General features: G+C 38.9%; 1 protein-coding gene across 1 annotated transcript in view; it reads right to left on the bottom strand.

Annotated features, from left to right (window-relative positions):
• The window catches only part of SPON1 (spondin 1), a 357,910-nt gene extending 354,012 nt beyond the window's left edge, over nt 1–3,898 (bottom strand). The window contains exons 1-2 of the mRNA XM_042882758.1: nt 3,750–3,898; nt 847–970 (exon numbers count right to left, since the gene is read on the bottom strand). The gene's annotated coding sequence lies outside the window, so the exon portion shown is untranslated. The remainder of the gene's footprint in view (nt 1–846; nt 971–3,749) is intronic.
• Nucleotides 3,899–21,883: the final 17,985 nt, after the last annotated feature.

The raw sequence follows: 21,883 nt of genomic DNA, 5'->3' as shown, positions 1-21,883 counted from the left end.
AGGTTCCTAACTATCCTCCATGTTTCCTGCAAACAGCACTCCCTTTCCCTTAAGAACAACAAAAACAAGTGAGATAACAGGAAGAAACCACGTTCTTTTACAACCAATACAATTAACCACACTAGCAATGCAGAATTCAGAAACTTGTAACTTCTATTGTTGATGCATCAGTTAATTGGTGAGCCTGCAGTTGCTCTGATATAACCTCTTTCGAAACCTCTGCTCATACCTCCTCATTCTTTGCCTAGAATTATTTTTGTATGTGCTCTGAGCTACAGGAAACATACAGTCCTTATCCCACAAGTGACATGTAAGTTCACAGAGCTATCATTTATTTCACAGAATTTGTTAATTGTTTTAGTCTAGGGGGAAGAAGATTTCTACCTAATTTTGGTTTAAAGAAGGGTTTCAGGAGCACTGTTCTTATTATGGTAGTGGCTTTATCACAGCTTATTTTATTTCTTATCACCTCTTTTGATAAAAGAAAATAGCTTATTTTAGAATAAACTTTCTGTGGCATTGAATAGAATGCATAATCTCTGCTTCGGGGTTTGCAGAGGCTCTAGAGATCAATAGGAATATTATTCATTGTCACCAACTGATTTCAATGCAGCATTTTAGTTGAGAATTTCAATGCCCAAAAGACAAAAGACACTCGTTAGTTCCCTAGAGAGGGAAAGGTTATATACTGGTGTCTGTTCTACATTTAGCATTTCACAGTTAACATGCTTCTGCCAGGCTTGTTAACAGCAGCAATCAAAACGAGCGTATCAAAAGCTATGTATGTTTGGAGTTGTACTTTGTGGCATCAGAGAAACGATCTTTGCTGCAACAGTAGATTCTTACCAGTTCAGAACAGAGGTTCAGGTTTTGCCCTGCCTCCACTTCCGTGGTCCTGGATGGATTGTGAGAGCCCTATGGGTGCCTTGCAGTCAATGGAGAATTGTTCTTCTTGGAAGGTTTTCTGAACCTGCATACAAAATCAAACGCCAGTGACAGGAAAAAATGAATAACAAGTTCACTGCAGGGGAGAAATTCAACATCTGTGAGAGCTGCTGCACTCCTGCTGCTTTAATAACAGTCAGAGCTGACTTCACTATTCTGTCCAGCCTATAAAAGGAAAATCCTCATTACCTGCATTAAAGAGTCATCATCTTATGTAAACTGATTATTCAGAACATATTTTGATAGCTGCATTTGTCTCGAGAGGAGAAGACAGTATGTTCAACAGTCCAGAACATATATTCTACCCACCCGCCTTCTAGCTTTGATTAACAAAATAGAAATAAATATAATTACCACTGCAAGCATCTCCAATGAGTACCTACCAGCTTCTCAGGGCTGGGGAAAGCTTTTATAACCCTCAAGGCAGAAGTTGGCTGAATTCCACTAGTGGCCAAATTTTAAAATGATCCCTTGCCAAATCCTCACAGACAAAAATTCAATTCTTGTGGGCTTTTTTCCGTAAATTTACAATCTATTTCTTAATTTACTAAATGAATCACAAGTAAAACCACCGCTTCATTGCCTGAACGCTCCAATGCAGGAAGCAGCAGTGCTTCATAACCACTTCAAATAAAAGCAAGCACTGTTTTATAAAAACAAGGGCTTTGACTCCTACTGAACTCCAAAATCACCTCTATTCATTTTTATTTTGAAATCATACCAGAAGCATATTAAGTTAACTTCGAAAACCAGAAGACTTTGCTTGTATGAGGGAAAAATATGTTTAAGGGTTTTATTTATCCTCAGAATAAAATGGAAACAAATAATGTTGTTTCAAAGCAATTTGGAGTTGATGGGAATATTTGAATTCCTTGTACCATCCCCCGTGAGATACATGGACTTCCAGTAAATTGCATCTTGTTCAGCACAGTCTCAGAATGGACATTACAAAGACTACACTAACAGCCTCCAGCTATCACACTTACAATGGTAAATATAATTTCAAATAGGTTACACTTCTCTCAAATTACATTCATTTTAGCAAAGAATGATGTGTGTAACCTTTTTTTCAGTTTCCTTATTTTTTACGAAGTATAACAAAAGTCAAATGCTTCACTGGGCAAACTAACATATCTAAAAGGGCTTCAAGTAATTAACTGCAACGGCATCATAGAAAAATAAAACATCTGATATTTTTGGCATTTCCTGGTGTATGCAGAATGTCTCAACATTTAAATGTCATGTGTCAGCTACATTCACTGACCAGCTATTTGCTAGACAGCTCCCTGAAAGGATAATTATTATTCTTCTTTTCTATGCACTTCCAGCCTGGAATAATGGGCAGAGATTTTGACGGACACCTTAAAAAAATAATAATAATTAATCTCTGCAGGAAATAGAGAGAACACAACTTTCACTCAACAGAAAAGTCCTGTTCTAGATCTGATCATTAAAAACAGGGCCCAGATACCCAAGGAAAGAAACGCTGTTTTTACAAGACATCTTAAGCACAAAAGACTGAAAACTGCTGAACATGTTTACCTCTACGATTAGCAATATATAGGAAGAAAATTTTTGCCAGAAAAGCAAGTAATAGCAATAGCACTTGTAATACTCAGAGGAAAGCATTATTTCCAATTGCCAAATATTTCCCAGCAGGCTCACTGCATCTGTTATGAGATTAAGGCAGAGGTTACAGTTTAGAACAACCGCTCTGGCTTAATCTGCTATGATATTGGAAATGCACATAAAACATCTTCAACATTTCTTTTCAGGTGTGATTGACGAGTTTAATTTATTTGATGTAGTTCTTAGCTATAGGGATAGCAACAATGCCATGGAAGGAAGCAAGACTGACGCTGCACAGCCGAGTTGCCTTGGCAACAAGCAGCCAAAGTTAGCGTATGAGGCATTAAAGGACTGGACACAGACTGAATTCTCCCTTGGTGAAGAAGAATGAGAAGTTTTACAACAACAGGCAAATTGGGGCAATATAACAACGCTTGCCTGTGACGCTGGTAATATCCAGAAAATGTGAATTTAAACATCTGACATTATTATCCTGAATTTGTCAACACTGACTGCAATCCTTGGCATTCATTTAGGAAAACATGGATGTTAGCAGCCTAAATGCATGGGATAAATCAGGGCATCGGCACCTGCTGTTGTGTCTTTGTGCAGCTGCAAAAATGAAGCCGAGATGAAAACAGAATTCACCTTTTCCTGTTACAAGTCTTGCCCCAGACCCTGGGCTCTGACAAAGGTGGCGTTATCAAACCACCTGCTCACTGCCAGACTGACAAATATCCCTCCTAGGGTTACAATACACAATTCTCAATGCTTTCTTTCCAAAGAGAGTTATATTTTTGACAGATGGATGTAACAGCTTCCATTAGCATCATAATCACAGGAAAGTGCTAGAAAAACATACTGTGTTTGAGCAAGTAAATTTTCATGGTAATATTTTTAGGCCCCGCTGAACGTATTTTCATGTAGCAGGCACTTCCTTTGTTTCCTTCATTGGAAATCAGATGTTAACACGAAATGCTAGTAAGCAAACCTTAGCAAGTGAGAAGAAATCGAAATAAAATAGTTGCAAGAGTAAAAACTCGGAAGGAGCCTCTGAAAATACTGAAATCCTTCCATTTTTGATTATTTTGGGGATGTTCTGTGCCCTCACAGCAGAGGGTGAAACCTTGCAGGAATGCATATTCTGGCTGGGCTTCCAGAAGCACGATGTTAACCCCGACACCATGACACTGCACGAGGGGACATGACACAACCTCAGAAAGGAAAGGACTGACCTTTTTTTTAATGGCCATCACTGCTCCATGGTGAAGCTAGACCTTGGCAGAGGATAAGTAACATCACATCCAGTGGCACCCAGCTTGGCCAGACAAAAGCGGAAGGGAAAGGAGGTTCATAATTCAACGCTTCCTTTTGAACTTTCTTATTTCTTGCTGCACCTGAAATTCAGAACAGAAGAATGGCTTGGAACCCATTGCTTACAGCAGTGTGGAGGAAATGATCACAATTGTGACTGACATTGTAATTATTTGTGCTGTAGAATTTGTTTTCATTATGAAACATCTGCCTTGTTTTTAAGCATTTATGTAATGAACTTTCCTTTGTTTTTAGAGGGCTTTAGACTACATGATTTACGCAACACTAAAGCTAAAGAGGTCTTTCATTCACCCTACAAAGGACTTTATGATTAGTAATAATGATATCACAGTTAACATTTTCCCCATATATCTTTCACCCGATCTGAACCTGGATCAATAATGTAAAATTCAGCCCGCTAAATCTCACGGTTTGAGTATAACAGGCTTCATTAGTCACTGCATAGTCAAACTGACAGCACTGGGCATCCTTGAGATGTCTCCTGATACTTAGCTACTAGCATTTTGGAGGAGTATGAGTTCATTGTATAACATCCATGACAAAACCAGCTCCGGTAGGACTCCCCTGAGTACAAGGTAAAAACCAGTAACACTGTAGGCTGGGCTGTATTAACATTTCATACTTACAAAGCACTTCCCATCCAAGGACTCTCTAGCAACTTGACAATGTTAAGCTGAACAGTTACTTAACATGACTGTATGCTTTTCCACACGTGAGAAGCTCAAGTAGAGCAGGCTAAGATGTCCTTACCTCAGATCAGTAAATAATATACTAAAACTCTCGGTTTTGTTTATTGATAAGCTTGACGTGTGTGAAATATTCAGTGTACTGCATAGTATTTTTCACAAGTGGAATCAAAGTGGGAACCTCAATACCAAAGCTCCAAATGTCCTACCAAAGAATGAGTTACAGGAGTTACTGTATTGAGTTACTACTGAGTTACTGATTCCCAAGAATGAGCATCCAATAGGCACCTTCAGCATAATGGGGTGCCAAACAGCCAAAAAGCTAAAATTTTGGAAACTAAAGCCATTCACGATCATCCAACAGTGAAATAGTACAGTTTCAGTTTGCAAGAATAATTTCTCTTACCTCAATTTAATATTAGTATGGTGAATAATACTGTGGTAAGTATTCACAGAAAAGTCTACAATTGGCCACATAAGAAGCATTTTATATGCTTTAAAATTAATTTTCTTCATTTATACTTTCACGAATGTATCACTCACATAAGCAAATTTTATAAATAAACATAAAAGTTAAAGCGTGTGCTATTAACTCAACTAATCGCTGCCTTGCAGTGAATTTCAGATAAGGAACTCATTCTGCACTGTACATACTCAGGCAATACGTTACAAAACGACTTCATAAAACATCCAGCTGAAAAAATGTCTATTTTGCCTTGTCATTTCAAACTTCTCAGGTGGTAATGCCCCACATTTCTATATCCATCTTATTACCTGCTCTAGAATTTCTCTAACTGGAATTTCTCTACACAGCTCATTGGAAATTGAACTTTATTCTTTCAAAAGCTATAAAGAAACTAAAAAGTAACACAGCACTGAAATTGGTTGTGTGCCATCCAATGTGTTTTTTTTTGTTTGGTTGTTTTTATTAAAAGTGTGAAGAAATAACAGAGATACAAGGGAACACAGTGAAAATTAAAACAAAAAACTGGAAGTCATGGCAATTACAGTATGTAAAAGCCATTTATAACAAAGTAAAGGCGCTCCTTTCTAATCTAAGTGAAACTACAAGGCAAGTATCTGTTCTCATGTCAGCACGATCACTGCACACTTCTCAGGATTCAATACAGTGTTAGTAACTGTGTGTACTAGCTTTGAGCAAATGTTACAGCATCTTTTCTTTCCAACTGCTGGTAACTACTCCTTGCAGTTTAGAAAATCTTGCTTTAATTACGTGTGCAATTCCCTTTCTAATCTGTGAATACAATGCAAGACATATATATTAAAGAAAACAACTCTGGGGCTTGGTTCAGAATTTAAGATAAAATTAAAATTTGCTGTTGAAGCACCTTTCTCTTAGTTCTCAAAATTTGAGTGGGAATTTACCCATAAAAGTAGTTTTCAACTTTAAATGTTGAGCAGACAGCAACAACGATTAGGAACTTCTGAGTTGCTAGCTTTGGTGAATACCCTTTGCTTACTGTGCCTTGTTTAAGTGAAAAATTGTTGGTATTTTCTCAGAGATATTGGTATTTAATTAAGGCAATCTGAGAATTAAAGCATGTAGGCTAAGGTTGTATTTGTATACATAGAGTTGAACGAATTCCAAATAACTAAAATTACAAGGAAAAGAAAAAACCTTCCCAACATCATGAAAATAGCACGAAATTTGAAGGCTCTGGATAAATGCACCCAAAGCATCTCAAGATTCTCTTAAAAAGAATAACTGAGTGCCTGATTGCAAAGAGCTTTAAAAAGCTTTAAATTGATGGAGGAATAACTTTTACTTGGGGCAAAGTATAATGCATATAGTCTGAGTTACAGTTTCCAACAAACTGTTCTGACTGAGAGGACTGACATCTAAAATCTGTGTTTACGGCCAGCAGAGCAGAGCTCTGAAGCCACAGGCCTTGACTTGCATGCAGCTATGCAAATACCACGCAGAAATCATCTTTTTCTTTTAGCAGAACAGCAAGAAAGCCTGAGTAATATTTTTTCCTTTTTCATCTGGTCTTGACTGAAATGGTTCTAGGAGCCCATCACAACCCTGGCTATATTACATTTTCTCATTATTACATTACTTCAGCTGCAGATGCACAGGCAGAAAGTTATTTCCACGAAAATATATGGTCTGTCCATACAAAAAAATAAAAAAATAAAGAGAGGAAAACAGGACATATCATGTGAGGCCTTGAAAAGCCTTGCTTTATAGAAAGCTGAAGTTACAGCCAGACAGGGACTTAGAACATCTTATTACCGTTCCCACTCTTGGGAAAGTACGCTAGCTCCCATGAACGAGAGCTGAAGCATAAAGATAAATGAACTTCATCCTGCCAAGAGCAACGTGCAGCCTGCTGGGGCCAGCCCTGCCATTGCAGCTCCTCCAGCTGCCAAAAAGGCAAATGAGCTCACGAGCCTCGCTGCAGGAGGAAGGAGGGACCTCTCGCAATTCCCCCACTACAGCTCCAAGCTGCCCAATGCAGCTTGAACTGAAGCATACACAAGATTCTTTTCTATCTGCTGCTTGCCTAGCTTGAAAATTAGAAGAAGCTATTGGCAACAATTTATATGAACCAGGAGAGCTGAGAGGGGAACTTGAGCATGCTAAATTGCAAGTAATCATTCACTGTTCGGTGACAGCTTAACAGAACTTAATCACAAAACTTAAAAAATAAGATTGGGAAAGAGGATGAGAGGACATCAAGTCCTTCTCTCAGCTCTTCTCACCTAGTTTCTATTTATAAGCTTTTCAATAAAATCTCTGTTTAGGGACTGGAGTTTAAAGGTGCTGAAGAGACTATGGTTAGCTGCAATTTCTGGGCGCATGCAAGTGTGTTAAGAGCACCTCTCTCTGCACATGACAGCTTAATTCAAAATCAGAGTGTTAACCTAACATTTCCCTATTTCCATACTAAGAATGCCATTTTGATAGAAATTACATGCACTCAGATAGATGATAGACTAAATTTTGTAGACTGGACTTCACTTTTCTTATCTTTATGTTAACATGCCAATAAAAAGCTTTCCATATATGCCATTTTTGAAGAATTTCTTCCACAGGAAGAGCTTAACACAAATTTCCAGTTTGCCAGAGCTGCAAAAAAAACCATTATCTTATGAAGGGGGGTTCCTTTCTAATCTTCAAGTGCTGTTTGAAAATATTTCTCACCCCTTTCTCTTATCTTTTCAGCCAAAAATCAATTTCAACTGCTTGAGAGAAACATGGGTGCTTGGTGCCAAGATGAAGGGAAAAAACGCTACTGGGGGTGCAGCTAAAGAGAGGGAGAGAAAAAGGAAGGAACCCAACAGCAGGGAGGAAGAGAGACAGATGTATGCTTACACATAGGTCAGGTAAGGCTAAAAACATGCTACATGCAGTAAGTTCTGCAGCATTTCATGCTAAATGGTAATATGACATGATGTGTTCAATGGAAGAAATCCCCTTTCTGAGAGCAGTGCTAATCCCTAGAACTTCAGACAGCTGAGATTGCGCACTCTTCTGTCAAGCTACAATATCAGAGTAGTCTTTTAAATTTTGTATGTCTCACCCTGTGTGAATTAACTCATTTAAATTGCTGATTCCTCCTCCCTTGCACGTTGATGCATATTATTTATTGTGCTTCAATCACATCATTCTCAAGTGACAAATTGAGGTTGAAAAGATTTCTCACTTTTGACTTGGAATCATCTCCCCTTCCTGCTCAATTCACAGAAGCCAGAGAGAAAGATTTCACCTACTACCGCTTGCTTATTCTTTTTAAAATGGCAAATGAAACAGACAAAACCCATTCAAGATTACCGTGCAGAAGAAAATGTTCTTGCCATTAATGTCTGAATCGATACAACACAAATGTGTTCTTAGATGAGCTCTGGTATTACCCAGCTGGTATCACTATTCAGTAATTATTGTCAGTGAAACAAACCATGTTCTTCCACAATCTAGTGCCCGAAGAAACATCAAGGGGTAAAAAAATCTTAACAATAGGCTTTCTTTTTACTCTTTCAGTAGACAGTCACTGCGTACTTTATTTTCACAGAACAGATTTTACCCATCCACTCTCCTACACCTTCATTGCCCACTCTCCCCTCACAGCTGCTCCCTTACCTAAAGCAACTGCAGTTGGTACCACATAGCTGTACAACAAGGAACTTAGACAAGGGGAATTTACTGCCAAGGGCAACGATACTTACCAATACTACAAGTGAAACGAATCATGTTAACCCTTACAATTACTGCTGACACTGAGTACAGCTGTGAGCCAAACTGATCACACAGGGAGCCCAGCAGGTCACTGTGGCAGCTCGGGAGGTGGAAGAGTGACCCACTGGGAAGTCAATTGGCATCCAAGTTCATGTGACAGGGGAAAAATATTGTCTCCTGAGCAATGCTCATACAGACTGAAGGAAAATGAGTCCTCAAAACAAAAAATTTCCACGAGACCTCCAGATACAGCAAGTAAGGAGTCTGTCGAGCCTACCTGCATATGGTCAGATCCTGGAGCTGTTTATTTTCTCCCTATCCCTGGTATCTTACCCAAAAATGTTCTGACACAGAAACCTTTGTTTCATCACTTTCAACAGGAGTTGAAAAACACCTTTTCTCGAGATAGTACACTATCTTCAGCCCAGAAACAACCAAATTAAACACATTCCTGCAGCACTTATTTTCTGTAATCTAGACAATTATTTGCAAAACATCTTCACACCTTGCAGATCTTCCACAGGCTAAAGCTTCTCAGAAAGCCCATCAGAACACAAGCTGGAATTACAGCATACATCTACAGTGGCATTTACATTTGGACACAGGAGCAGGCATGTGAAACACCTCCTGATCATTGCAGCAAGCAATCCGGAGTGCAAGACCTGAGCTCCTGCAAATGCCATTAACTGGGAAGGGCACTCCAGCCAACAATGGGAACTCAGACCAGAGACAGCCTGTAGTAAAGCCACCAAAACTGTACACTGCAGGCACTGGATCCTTAGCACAATTTTATATCTGGCTCCACACAAGCGTTCACACAGCTGACTGCCTCTAATACAGGACCAGGTTTGTTTGTTTGCTTTTTGTTTGCTTTTTGAGACAATGTATTCGGGCTTCCTCAGTAAATTAGCATCCATAAGAACTATAAACTTGTTCACAGGTTAGCAGTCCTAATCATCTTAGTCTGTAAGCACAGCAGTGGACAAATAGTCTCTTGTTTCGGCAACAAAGATGACCCCTGAAGGTCAAAGCAAGAGCCCTTTGCTAGGCAGGATGATAAAGGACATTGTACTGCAGTCTACACCAGTCCTGCTCTTAAAGCTGAAACAATTTTCACCATTGCAATCATTGGCATGGCAAAATTTGCTAGAACTGAAGTCTGATGATTTTATATATATGTATACTTCTTCTGCAGAGTCTAAGTTCACCAGACTGTAGAACTGCTATATTTATAGCGAATATTCTTCTAACGTATTCCTTCACACTGCTGATAATGAAAGATTAACTTACTTTAAAAAAAGGAAAAAAAAAAACCAGGAAGTTTTACTTGTTTATACAGAAATAAAGAAGTAATAATACATGTTCCTAGCCTTCCATATTAAGAACTGTGGTGTAGGACTGTTGCTATCGCCTTTTGCAGGTTTTCATGTAATTAAAGTCAGAAATACAAAAAATCAACTGTAAAGAAATCATGTTGACATATTCACTGAAATGAAAGGTCCTCTGTGGGTCAGTATTCCAATGAATTTTATTTTGTTTCATTTTAGAACTTCTTTACAATGCCACTAAAACTGCATAGGTGGGCAGGGAAATGAAGGAACAGAGTCTTCAGAATTATTATCTTCTTGTAATCTTGGAGCCACAGGTAATAGCAACAACTTAAGCAGATTAAATACATATCCCTGTTTTATATATGAAATACTCCTTTATCAAGGCAAGAAGTTCTTTCACCTGGAATCAACACATTGGAGTAAAAAGTTCCTACAGAAGACCATTCCAAGAATGACAATTTTCAGTCTTCAAATCATCCCCAGGGGAGATGGCTGGGACAGGAAGACACAATTTTTGTATTCTGGAAGAGGAGGAGGGTGGTAAGAAAAAATACAAAAAAAAAAAGAGTCAGGACAGAGGGGGATTATCAGTAGCAAGCTACCAAGACAGAGAGGACAACTCATGAACTGACAGAGATGAGATACAGCACTGAAAGTTTTGAGGGGGGATGGAAGTATGTGAATGCACTTTCACAGGACAGAAATGGTCTATTTTCAGCCTGCTTTTACCATGCTGTAAGCTTCCACAGTAGAGAAGAAAATAGCACTGTAGCAGAAAATGATTGTGACCTGCTCAACAAACCTGACCTTCAGCTACAGAATTTGCCAGCGTTATGAAGGAAATGAAGAATCTTAATGAGGCAAGAGGAAAGCCAGTCATCCTAATGCAGTGGGTTCCTCCCAGGAGATCAGCTTGAGAGGAGGATTCGCTGTGTTTTGCAACTTTATTTGAATTCATCCTGTTTTATCTTTTAAAGAAGAAGTAAGATTGTTCATAAATAGATACTGTCTACTTTGTTTTTTCCTCACATTTATCCTCTGAAGAATTAAATTGTACATGCAAGTGCACTCGGCCGTTCTGGGGAAGAGTGACCTGAGGAGCCTGAATAAAGGCTAGGAACAGGGAGATGGCCACCAGTTCTGGCACAAGGAAAAAAATGTTAAAAGATAATCAGTCAAGGTGTTTTACTGACCTGAGACAAAACTACGCCCCTCACATCCAACCTCTATACTACAGAAAACTCCCAACAATCCCCCAGTTGCATTTCCTAATAAACTGGAGAACTAAATTAGATTGAGTTGTAACAGGATCAACTACGTTGCCCACATCTCACATCAAGCAGACCCTCATGCAAAGGTTATACCTGAATTACATGGGCCTGCCCTCTGCCCTTGAGGACACACAGTTCAGCAACAGAATCATAAAATCTCCAAGGTTGGAAAAGACCTCCAAGATCATCCAGTCCAACCATCCACCTATCAACAATAGTTCTCAGTAAACTATGTCCCTCAATGCAACATCTAAACATACCTTGAAGACTTGCATTAGTGAAAACCATGATCTTTTTATCCCCAAGACAGGTCTTACCTATCCTGCTGTGGGAGGGGAATGCTCCTCAACTTTCACATAATGTCCCAAATCATCTGTTTAAATTGACAGGCATGGATGCAAGCCCTACAGAACAGCAAACAAACATTAAAATGATATGGCTGATCACACACCACTTCACAAATTTGTTCTCTAGCCCTATTTCATTTCTTGACATAGACATGGTCATGGGAGACGTACAATACGGACACAAGACCCTCCCCAAAAAACTCTTGTTCAGACAGATTACTCCCACATATGGTTTGAGGCTGCATACAGACACACGTTACTGTCAACATTACCACCCATTTCTCTTTTATCTACTGTTTCCCTTTTCTATGTCTCTTTCACAGGCTGTGAATCAAATCTAAAAATAAAACTCTTTTTTCCTTGAAAATAAGGTTCTTACTGTTAGCCCTTTATAATCTTCTTTCTTTGTTCCCAGTCAGCTGTTCCAACCAAATCTCAATCTGATAAAAGAAAGCTAAAGATAGATGCTAAAACATCCTTTGTTTGTGGTTGTTTGTTTGGTAGTTTTCCTTTTTTCTTTTTTTTCTTTTTTTTTTGTTGGTTGTTTTTATTTTTTTTGTTTGGCTGGGGCTTTTTTTGTTTGTTTGTTTTGAGAAAGCGTCTTCAGCAGGCAAGCTGCAAGAATTATTAGACTTCAGTTAAAAGTTGGAGATGACTTTGCTGAATAATTGCTGCTTTTTACATTCCTGAAATTGTTAGGTATTTTTGTTTGATGGGGTGGAAATTTTTGTGTAATTAACAACTTGATGAGGCAAGGAACTTCAACCTATCATTTTTCTTTCTGAAGCCTCACTTCCTAGTTTATGCATTTCTATTCCAGTCTCCTGTGAGATCATTTTCACATGTATTGATACGGGATTTTTTTTTCCTCATTGTTCTATGAAAGAAATTAGTATCTTTAAAAATTCCCAAATCATATTTTAACTGAGAGCTGGATCCCACCACAAAGGACTGATAATTCAGCAGCATAACATTGATACTTCTCAGCCCAGAAGCTGGTCTGCTGCATCTTGTAATGCAGGGATGACCAGCAGAGGATAGCTCTACCTAAATATTATTCCATCCATCCCTGAGCAGCCTGATCTAGCTGTGAATGTTCTGGTCCATTGCATGGGAGTTGGACTGGATGATCTTCAAAAGTCCCTTCCAACTCTAAGGATTCTGTGATTCTATGACTTGGTGTGAGAAGCTTTCTTGTTCTTAGCTTTTTGCATACTGACTCTACTCTAAAGACAGAGAATAGCATATAGATCTTACTACGACCTGTATTAGTTTGGAAAGAGATGTTTATATAGCACAAGTCACTACTGCTATCAGAATGGTGCACGCACAAGTGACAACGTCAGGCATAAACTGGAGTATCCCTGATTCATCCCCTTCCAAACCACACAGAGGTTAAAATAGCTACAGCACATCAGCAGAACACAATGGGAAAAAAGGTGGTTAAGCATAAGCCACAGTCTCCACTTACAGCTTCATCAGTAGCACAAGGAAAAATTCAATTCTTATGTTACATTTGAACATTTTATCCTGTAGTTTCAGCAAACGTAATGGACTGCTGTGGTGCTGGATAATATTTTCACTTCAAGAGATGACATTTAATAAAGCCAGGTGCCATAATTTGTTCTTCTACAAAACACGGTTGCAATTTCAAAACTAACAGTGCACCCATTGCTCAAGAAACACATTCATTTGAATCAGAGACATAAGACCTGACATCTTAGCAATGCAACTAATCTAAAAAGACAAGGGAACAGAATCTACTGGTGGCCTGTACTAGAAACTTACTGTGTAAAAGCATCCATCTTGATGCCCTTAGCTCACTGTCACTGTTTTGTTTTTAGACCCATCTTCCTACCCTTTTCCCTACCCTCCTTTCCCAATTCCCCTGCTGGGGCACGGGTTGGTGGTTGCCTCCATTCCATTAACCACAGAAGCTGGCCAAACCAGCCCAAAAACGTTGATGGTCTTCCACCAGCACTCTGACCCAGCAGTGCATGCTGCAGACTGCTCTGAGCAGTTTCCCTCCTGGTAGAGCCCAAGAGGACTCAGCAGCAGGTACTGCAGGTATGCTGAAAACAATGTGGCGGTACACCATGCAGTTTTGAGACACTCTACCTGATAGAATACAAGCAGAGATGCAGCAGCACAGCCTAAACATGCACATAACTGATGAGCCACGTAGAGCCTAAACTCCACAGGTCATTTTTTTTACAAATACCAAATACTGGATACCAAAAGCTAAGTGAAATCCATCACATGGATTGTGTTTGTGATGATAGTTTCTGTTTGCAAATTTTTTCTCTCTTTTTTTTTTTTTTAAGCATCCAGTCTCCCACAGGAAGACTGGCCAGAAGTGAAAATTCCAGTCCTTGTTACTTTTGAAAACTTATAATTTTGTCTCATATTTTAAGAGCCAAAGATTGCTTGTGTAAATGTTCACTAAGATCTGAAATATTAAACGTCTAAGCAACATAATGGACCAAAACAAATCTATTTGTTTAACCACCCCAAAGTTTCAGCTAAATACCTTCTACTCTTGCAGAAGTGTAACAGACAAAGGCAGAAAGTAATCCAGAGCCTAGAGGCATGCTTAAAATAACAGTCCCTCCACGCTTCTCCCAGTTTGATGCCAACAAGATTCCCACTACAAGCAATATATAGTTGCCATACATTGCAATATAGGCCATATAGGCCAAAGATGGTACATACATAACTTTTATAGAGATGGGCCACAACACCCTTGAGACTCAGAGGGGTAGAAATTTTAGGCAGATACTTAAAACTCCTCAGGAGCTGACAAACAACCAGACCTCTCTGACCAACAAAAGGAAAAAAGCCTTCCCTCTGCAAGCTCCTGCTCACCCAAAGTCACGGCATGACGAGACCAGTGGAGTCCATGAAATAAAAATAGCATTTTTGACAATTGTTATTGCTGTCAGCTCTCTAGAGTCACAAACAGTGAAACAGTGGTGGAACTCTCTACTGCACAAACAGAATTTGTTAACCAAGTGTCAATTACAGGACCAAAAACTTATCTGCCTATCTACAGCTGTCATCACATAAAATCTGATGATAATTGGGTTGAGCAGATGAGTAAAACAAGGTAGAATCTGACCTGCCAAACCTTCGTTATTTGTGATGTTATTCACTGAATAAAATGCAAATTGACTTTCCAAGTCTAGTTGAAATCTGCATTCCTGCCCATTAAAGAAACAAAACCTTTCACTTAACACTGTCCAAAATTTAAATTGTTATAAATAAGGAGCAAACGTGTTGCTCCTGAATTCTTATTTTGTGCCACCAAATACAAGTACTCACATAGTAAATCCAGGGAGAGAGCAAAAACAAAGAGCAGCTCAACTTAGCAATGTTAATAAACACTGTTGAAAATGCAATTTTCAACACTCTTTACAGCAGCTGCTTTTCAAAGATGACATTAGCAAATAAAAAGACGATGTGAGTACCTTGCACATCCTGGATGTATCCACAGTTAATGAAGTTTTCATTTATAGACAGTACATTTTTAAATTACCTTTACAGTGCTATAAAATGAATACGAGTATTATTTTTCTTAGCGATATCATTTCTACAAGTTCTGAAACAATGGTCTATTTATCACACAATGCACAAGCTTCTCAAATCATCTGTTTTGCTTGACACTTGTGAAGCAATTTCCGATAAACAGTCAACAAGGATCTGGGGGCACGTGAGCTCAGGCTGCTCTTTGCTGCGGCAGGACAGCACGTGCGTGCTGCCAAGTGAGCGCCGCAGCACTACTACCTTCCTTTTTATAGAGAAGACAACTCAGTGTTTTCAACAGTCTCTGCACTGGCAAAAGACATAATTTATCACTATCCCTGAAAATTAATAGTGTTTACCCCATCTGCACTGGGGAACATGGCTTGCTAGGCAGAACTCCTACACAGCCCCACAGGTGGTCTGCCCAAACATCCCTGTACCTCAACTAGAAAACAAGGCATCTCTCAACATGGAAATCCAAAAGCAAGAAAATGCAAGGCAGTGCTATTCTACAGCCTGAAAGTCTGTCCCTACTTTCCACTTTAACTTCTAAATATCTCATCAGATGGACCAAACAACTCAGTTTAGAAACAACAAGGTTATTGCCAGTCCTTGAATTCAGCTAATTCCAAACCAGAGGGATCTGCATCCAAATGGAGTAAGCCAAAGGAATCTTTGCCTGAATACAGTAGTTGTCTATGAAACTCTTATTTCCCTCACTTTCAGTTCCTTTCTCTTCAGTCATCAGACACATGCCTGATCACGTTATTCTCCTGTGAACACAACATCTTCTGAAGTGACCTTCTCCAGCCAGATCCAGCTCTGGCAGAATGCAGAAGGCCAGTCAGCAATCCAGTCACACAGGTCTCATCGATAGAACTTCAACAGGATACAACAAATCTGACAAACGCGCCAGTCTAGTGCAACTGCTCCGTATGTCAATCACAACTACCTCAGTTATCCACGTAATTAAAACCACACTGGGAGCTGAAATCCCAAAGGAGACAATGTAAGTCTCCCACCTATATACTGAAAATTAAACCATTCTACTTTAATTCCACATAACAAATTGCAGAGAATCAAGAGAGCACAGCTTTCTAAAACCAAGAAAGTAGTTGTTGAATAACTGTAGGCTATTAAAATTGAAGAAAATCTATGCAAGAGAAATTTTCAAATTCTAATGCCACTTTGACAATAGAGATTCTCCAAGTTTAGATTTTGCTGCCTACAGACAGAGAGGAAAATCAAGACCATTATCCCCAGACTAACAGGTCTTCAGTAGAGAACTCCTTTAATCCGGATGAATGACCAAACATCTTTCGAAATGCTCTTGCACAAAGCAGTTCTTGATGATTAATTTGTAATTACCACGCATTGTTATCAATCTCCAATGCCTTATGAGAAAGGATGTAGAACTATTAAGCTTGCACATAATAGGCTGATTCATTAAGCCATTATTTACGTTGGTTTTATGCGAGTTATTTGTCCAGGCTCCTTACAGTGAAATAGATCATTCCTAACGCTGTGTTTCTTTTTCTTCCTTTAAGTGTCTTAATTGGAAAAATTAGGGAGAAAAGAAGCTATTTCAAAGATTAAAAATCAAATTCAGATTGAATTAATGACATTGTTATTTTGTTCTAAAATTAATCACAGTGGAACTACAGTATCGGGTACATTCAAGTTGGAAAATGGCTACTAAGTTACTTACTACACCCTTAAATTCCTTAATCATCAGGAAATACCTACCCTTACCTATTACTTTGTTTTTCACAGCTGGACTCTGCATTCTGCTTATTTCATGAAATACCTTCTTGCAGATCTTCAAATGAGTTTTTTCAGCACTGAAGAGGAATGCCAGGAGCTGCCATCCAGAAACTGTATTCTGCTGGCTAAGTGCTTACTTCAGTTTTCTTTCCTCACTTTTAAGGAATATATTTTTTTAATTATTAATGCTATTCTTCACTGATGGCTAAATTTATCTGTTTTTATTATATAGTGATTTAATGTAACTACTTTTATTCTAGAACATGGTGGTTCACTTAGTGAAAGTAAGGATCTTACCCTTTGGTTCCCCAGACTTCAATAACTAAAGCTGGATTACAAATCATCATTTTAATGGATGTCCTCAGTAATTCATGTTACCTAATTATTTTGGCTGCAGTAAGACCAGAAATTTGTTCTTCGTTCATCTGTAAAATAATTAAAAATTCTTAATTTAGGCTTTGATATTTATAAATTAGCTTACCCTTCTGAGCTTCACTGGCTAGCATTTCCTTACATTTAAGATTTGCTTTAATAATTTATGTTCTCTGAAATTATTAGGGCCCACGATCTATTCAAATCATGTCAAACTCAATAAATTAAAATTTAGAATTCTTGCCAATTCCTGAAATATCTTTAATCTTTAATTTGCAATTTAAGGTTAACATTCAAAGAATAGAAACTATTGGAAAGGAGTACTAGCAAGAAAAGTATAAACTCCCTGAAGATAGGGATTTATCAATGCTGCATAGCTATTTTAAAACAGATCTAAAACTGAATGTTTAAATGTGGACATACAGTGTTTTTCATCACACATAGATACATAGAACCACAGAGAAATACAATTATTTTTGATGCTCCTAAGCAAGTAAAGTTCTGGGTTCTTTCTGGACTTCCCCAAAAATCCAGGGTTATCATCTCATTCTCAGTTATAATAGTACAACTACATTGCAGTCTTAGGACAGATATTTGCAAAATTCTGTTTTTTGTTTGTTTTGTATATAAACTATTCACTTGGCACTACACAACACAGTTAGGTCCCTAATGAGAAACACATCAAATGGTCAATGTCCCAGTTCACTTCAGGTAATGCTGTTGAGTTAGCGCCTCATCACTAATTATAAATGCTTCTATTTAAAACACTGCAATTAGAGAGGAATAAGGATGGAATAATTAAGTGAAATTGTACAGTCATCCTCTCAAAATCTGTTCTTCCTGTTCAACTGCCATAGAAATCACACAGAAAATCAGATACGTTCAGGAGAAACTTCCTCCTTTCTGCTTGTCAGAAGCAGTGCGTGTAGGGGTCCTTTCTTCTCTGCTCTATTTCAATAGCTCTTTAAAACATGAAGACAGATCTGAAACAGCTAAGCAAGTAATTCAGAGAATAAGAGAGTCAGTGTGGTTTACCCCAGATCCTATATATTGGACTATTCCCATGTTAGTCAAAAATATTATTCTCCATATGTCTTATGCAAGACTACTAAAGAAGCTCTGCATATTACACACACTTCTTCAGCAGTGGTGCTGCCAGTGGGTGACAAAGGATAAAAAGTAGACACAGAGCTTCTAGTTTAAGCAAGGAGTTGCAATGGTGCTCTGTGTACAGGCAGTGAGAAAGGCCAGCATCCTGTCTCTCACCCCGTGTATCAGCTCAATGCAGGCCCTTCTAGCAGTCCCAAGGATCAAAGCTGAAATGGAGCCCAGCCTGCCCTGCTTCACAGAACACTCTGGAGGGAAGTACCCACAACTCTTCCCTCAGCAGAATTACACATCTGAACAAGAGCTCCTTTAATCAGTGCCCAAATTATTCCTTAAGAGTAGCACAGAGAAAACTTCTTACTAGCACCCACAGCATGAAGGAACTTGAACATGCAGCATAACCCATAGCGTCCTATGCAAACCATTAACTCAGCTCAGAAGTCATCACAAAAAATAAAAATAAAAAATAGCAAAACGTAGCTAGACGACTAATTCCTTGCCCAGAAGAAGTAGGCATGCTTCCTGACATTGACAAGGTGGGAGGGCAGTGCTGATCAGCTTGCTGGCAGACAGGATATATGGCGTAGATGGTTCAAAACCAAAGAAAACACAAAGTCGTGTGTAAACAATTACTGCGTCTGTGGTGAAGCCTCAAGTAAATGGGTTTGTCTGCCTTCTGGTACTTAATTAGTACGCTCTGTTCAGTACATACTGTGTCCCCAGTAAGCACTGCCTCCAAAGCAAATTAAAATGAGCATAATAAATCTTCCTTTCTCTCTGAACACACAAATCTCTCTCTATATTTATATACACAAATAAATGTATGTGTATGCAGGAAGGGACAGAAGAAGAAAAATAAAGTTGCAGGAGGAAAACAGAGCAGCAGTCATCATGTTCATTCTTGATCTTTCTGAGAAATTAGTTTAGCCAGGCTGTAGATAGCCTGATAGGCTGCAAGGCCAGAGCTCTGCAAGTCAGACCCGGTAATGCTTTAGGTATCTCAGCTTCATCCTTTTGCAGGTCAGTTAATTGTACTTCTACACTTGATAAAAAGGAGCAAAACGTAAGCCACGTCACGTCAAAGCCTGAATACACTTGTGTATGCAGCAGTATGTCCATTTTACCACATCAGTGATTTTGAGCAACTGAAGTACATTCCACGAGTAAAGCCGCACCTTTTATCTACAAGTCTTTTAAGAGACGTTTATCTATCTGACTTCGGTGCGGACAGGCTACAACACTTGAATGTTTTCTTACAAGACCTTATGGAAATAGCAAGAAGTTTGGACCTGCACACATTAGCATCCTTGTGCCATTCAAAATGGCCACACTGTACAAGACGGTGCTCATCCAGCAAGAAAAAATGACACTGTGCTAAGGCAGAATAGTTTGCAAAAGCAGTGAGAGACAAAGTGCGACACACAGCTTGTGTTTATAAAAATTCATAAGCATTTCAAGGGCACTCCTAAAGGAATTATGTAGATGCTGCAACAAATTCTTATATAATATAATTAAACACCAAACCCTGCAATAGTAAAATAGCATTAAGGGACAGATTTTCATTGCTGTAGTAGTGGCAGATTGCAAGCAAAGATCCCATTAAAGGTAATGGGAGCTGAAGTTATAATCCACTGTGCAGAGCATCGAAAATAATATCCCTGTGGCTTTGGCTTAAACTAACAGAGTTAAGGCAGCAACTTATTTGCAATTCTCCCCATTGTGTGCAGATAGCAGCCTTGACAATGCCCGTGATTCCCCCCCCCTCTCCAATATATTTCCCACGAATCCACAATGCTTGAGAAAAAGGGAGAGAGGGAGGGAGGATCAAGCATCTTATATATAACAGTTGTGTATTTTCTTTGCTTCGGTAGATTTAAACCAAGCCTTTAATTTATTTTACCATGGTCAGTGGTTAGAGCAAAGGACAAGAACTGAGCGCGCTGATGTTTTGCACTTCATAGCCATGGGTACACCGCCTTTGGACAGGGCCAGCCATGCTGCTAGCATGGTGAAGGTGCAGTGTCCTTCTACAAAACTACCCTTCACCTTTTTCAAACTCTTTTCAGCTGTAACAGGTTATGCTTTGTCAGTTCAGCTCTTTCAGAAGATGGCCAGCTTTAACACAGCAGATGGCCACAAGTAAATGCTGAACTCCAGCTCCAGTCCAAATTTGCAGTCTGGGGGCTGTCTCCCACCTTTAAAATTAGAACTGAAAGTGATGAAATAAAAAGTGCTCATGCGTAACCATGCGAAAGATTCTTTCTAAATTAATTTTAATTTGGAGATAATGTCTAGATGCTGCTAGAGAAGAGCTTTACCCATGCTGAGACAGGAGAGGGGCTTTCAGACCTCCGTGTGGTTGATGGGATGGACTGTGCCCCCTGCAACCTTGTAAATGGCACCAAATGAGGGGGACGGGGAGGCAAGGCTTTCATTCTGAGGGACTTCAAACAGCATTGCAGCTACAATGGACCAATGCTAAAGTTTCATAAAAGAGGGAATATAGTGGATAAGAACCTATTAAAATACTCCCTTTTTGTTGTTGTTATTTAACAGTCCAATTACAAAACCCATGGTATCTCTAATGCATAACTTAAATATACCACTTATATCATGATATTAACAAAAGATACCATCAGCCCCAAATATCTCCTCTTTTGACTAATTCATACTAAAGTGCAGCTAAGAAATAGCAACAGGAAGTATTTAAATAGCGGGGACGGGGGGAAAGGAGAATTCACGCAGTCAGGTGAAAGTATTGTTGCACCTACGTTTCTTCATCATCTCCTTCAATCATCATAACTAAAATTCAGGAATTGGGAAGTCAGAATGAAAGTTTCTGAACCAGCACTCAATAAAGCTAACAAACACCATTTTCAATGCAGGACATTTTTGGTTTTGCTACAGTGTTCAAGGCACATTCATACTCTTATCACAGACTAATTGCAAACAGAACGTAGACATTGTTAAGTCTGAGTAGGACAAGAGGAGTTTTTTAAGGCACTGTCTTGGCTTCTGTCATTTCTAAAATGTCAGAGTCCTTTCTGTCCAGGAGATTCAAAAGCTCATTCAAAACACAGATATATGTGACCTGGGCTCATTGCCCACGGAGAATACTAGGAATATACCAAACCTGTTAATCCTCTGTAGAGAAAGGGTCAAGTACAAAGTCATGTTTTACTTGAAGTTTGTTCCCTCCTGGAAAAAATGGTTTTTCAGATGAACTGGGAAAAAAAAAAAGGAGGGAATAAAACTGTACTGTGTGTACTAAGTCAGAGGCAAAGTCTATAAATATCACCATGAAAGGATGAGAGAGTTCTCTGATCTTTTCCTAGATACTTACGATGATTATTTCACTTTCTGCATCGCTTCTGTCACTAACTGCTCATTAATTGTTTGACTGTTCACTGCTGTTGCCTTTTGGGATCTCTTA

This window comes from Lagopus leucura, unplaced genomic scaffold, assembly GCF_019238085.1.
Source record: "Lagopus leucura isolate 7727_CA_CO unplaced genomic scaffold, USGS_WTPT01 Super-Scaffold_100035, whole genome shotgun sequence".
NCBI classification, from domain to species: Eukaryota; Metazoa; Chordata; class Aves; order Galliformes; family Phasianidae; genus Lagopus; species Lagopus leucura.
Note: the sequence above shows the minus strand (reverse complement) of the source record. Positions and strands in the feature narration are given on the sequence as shown.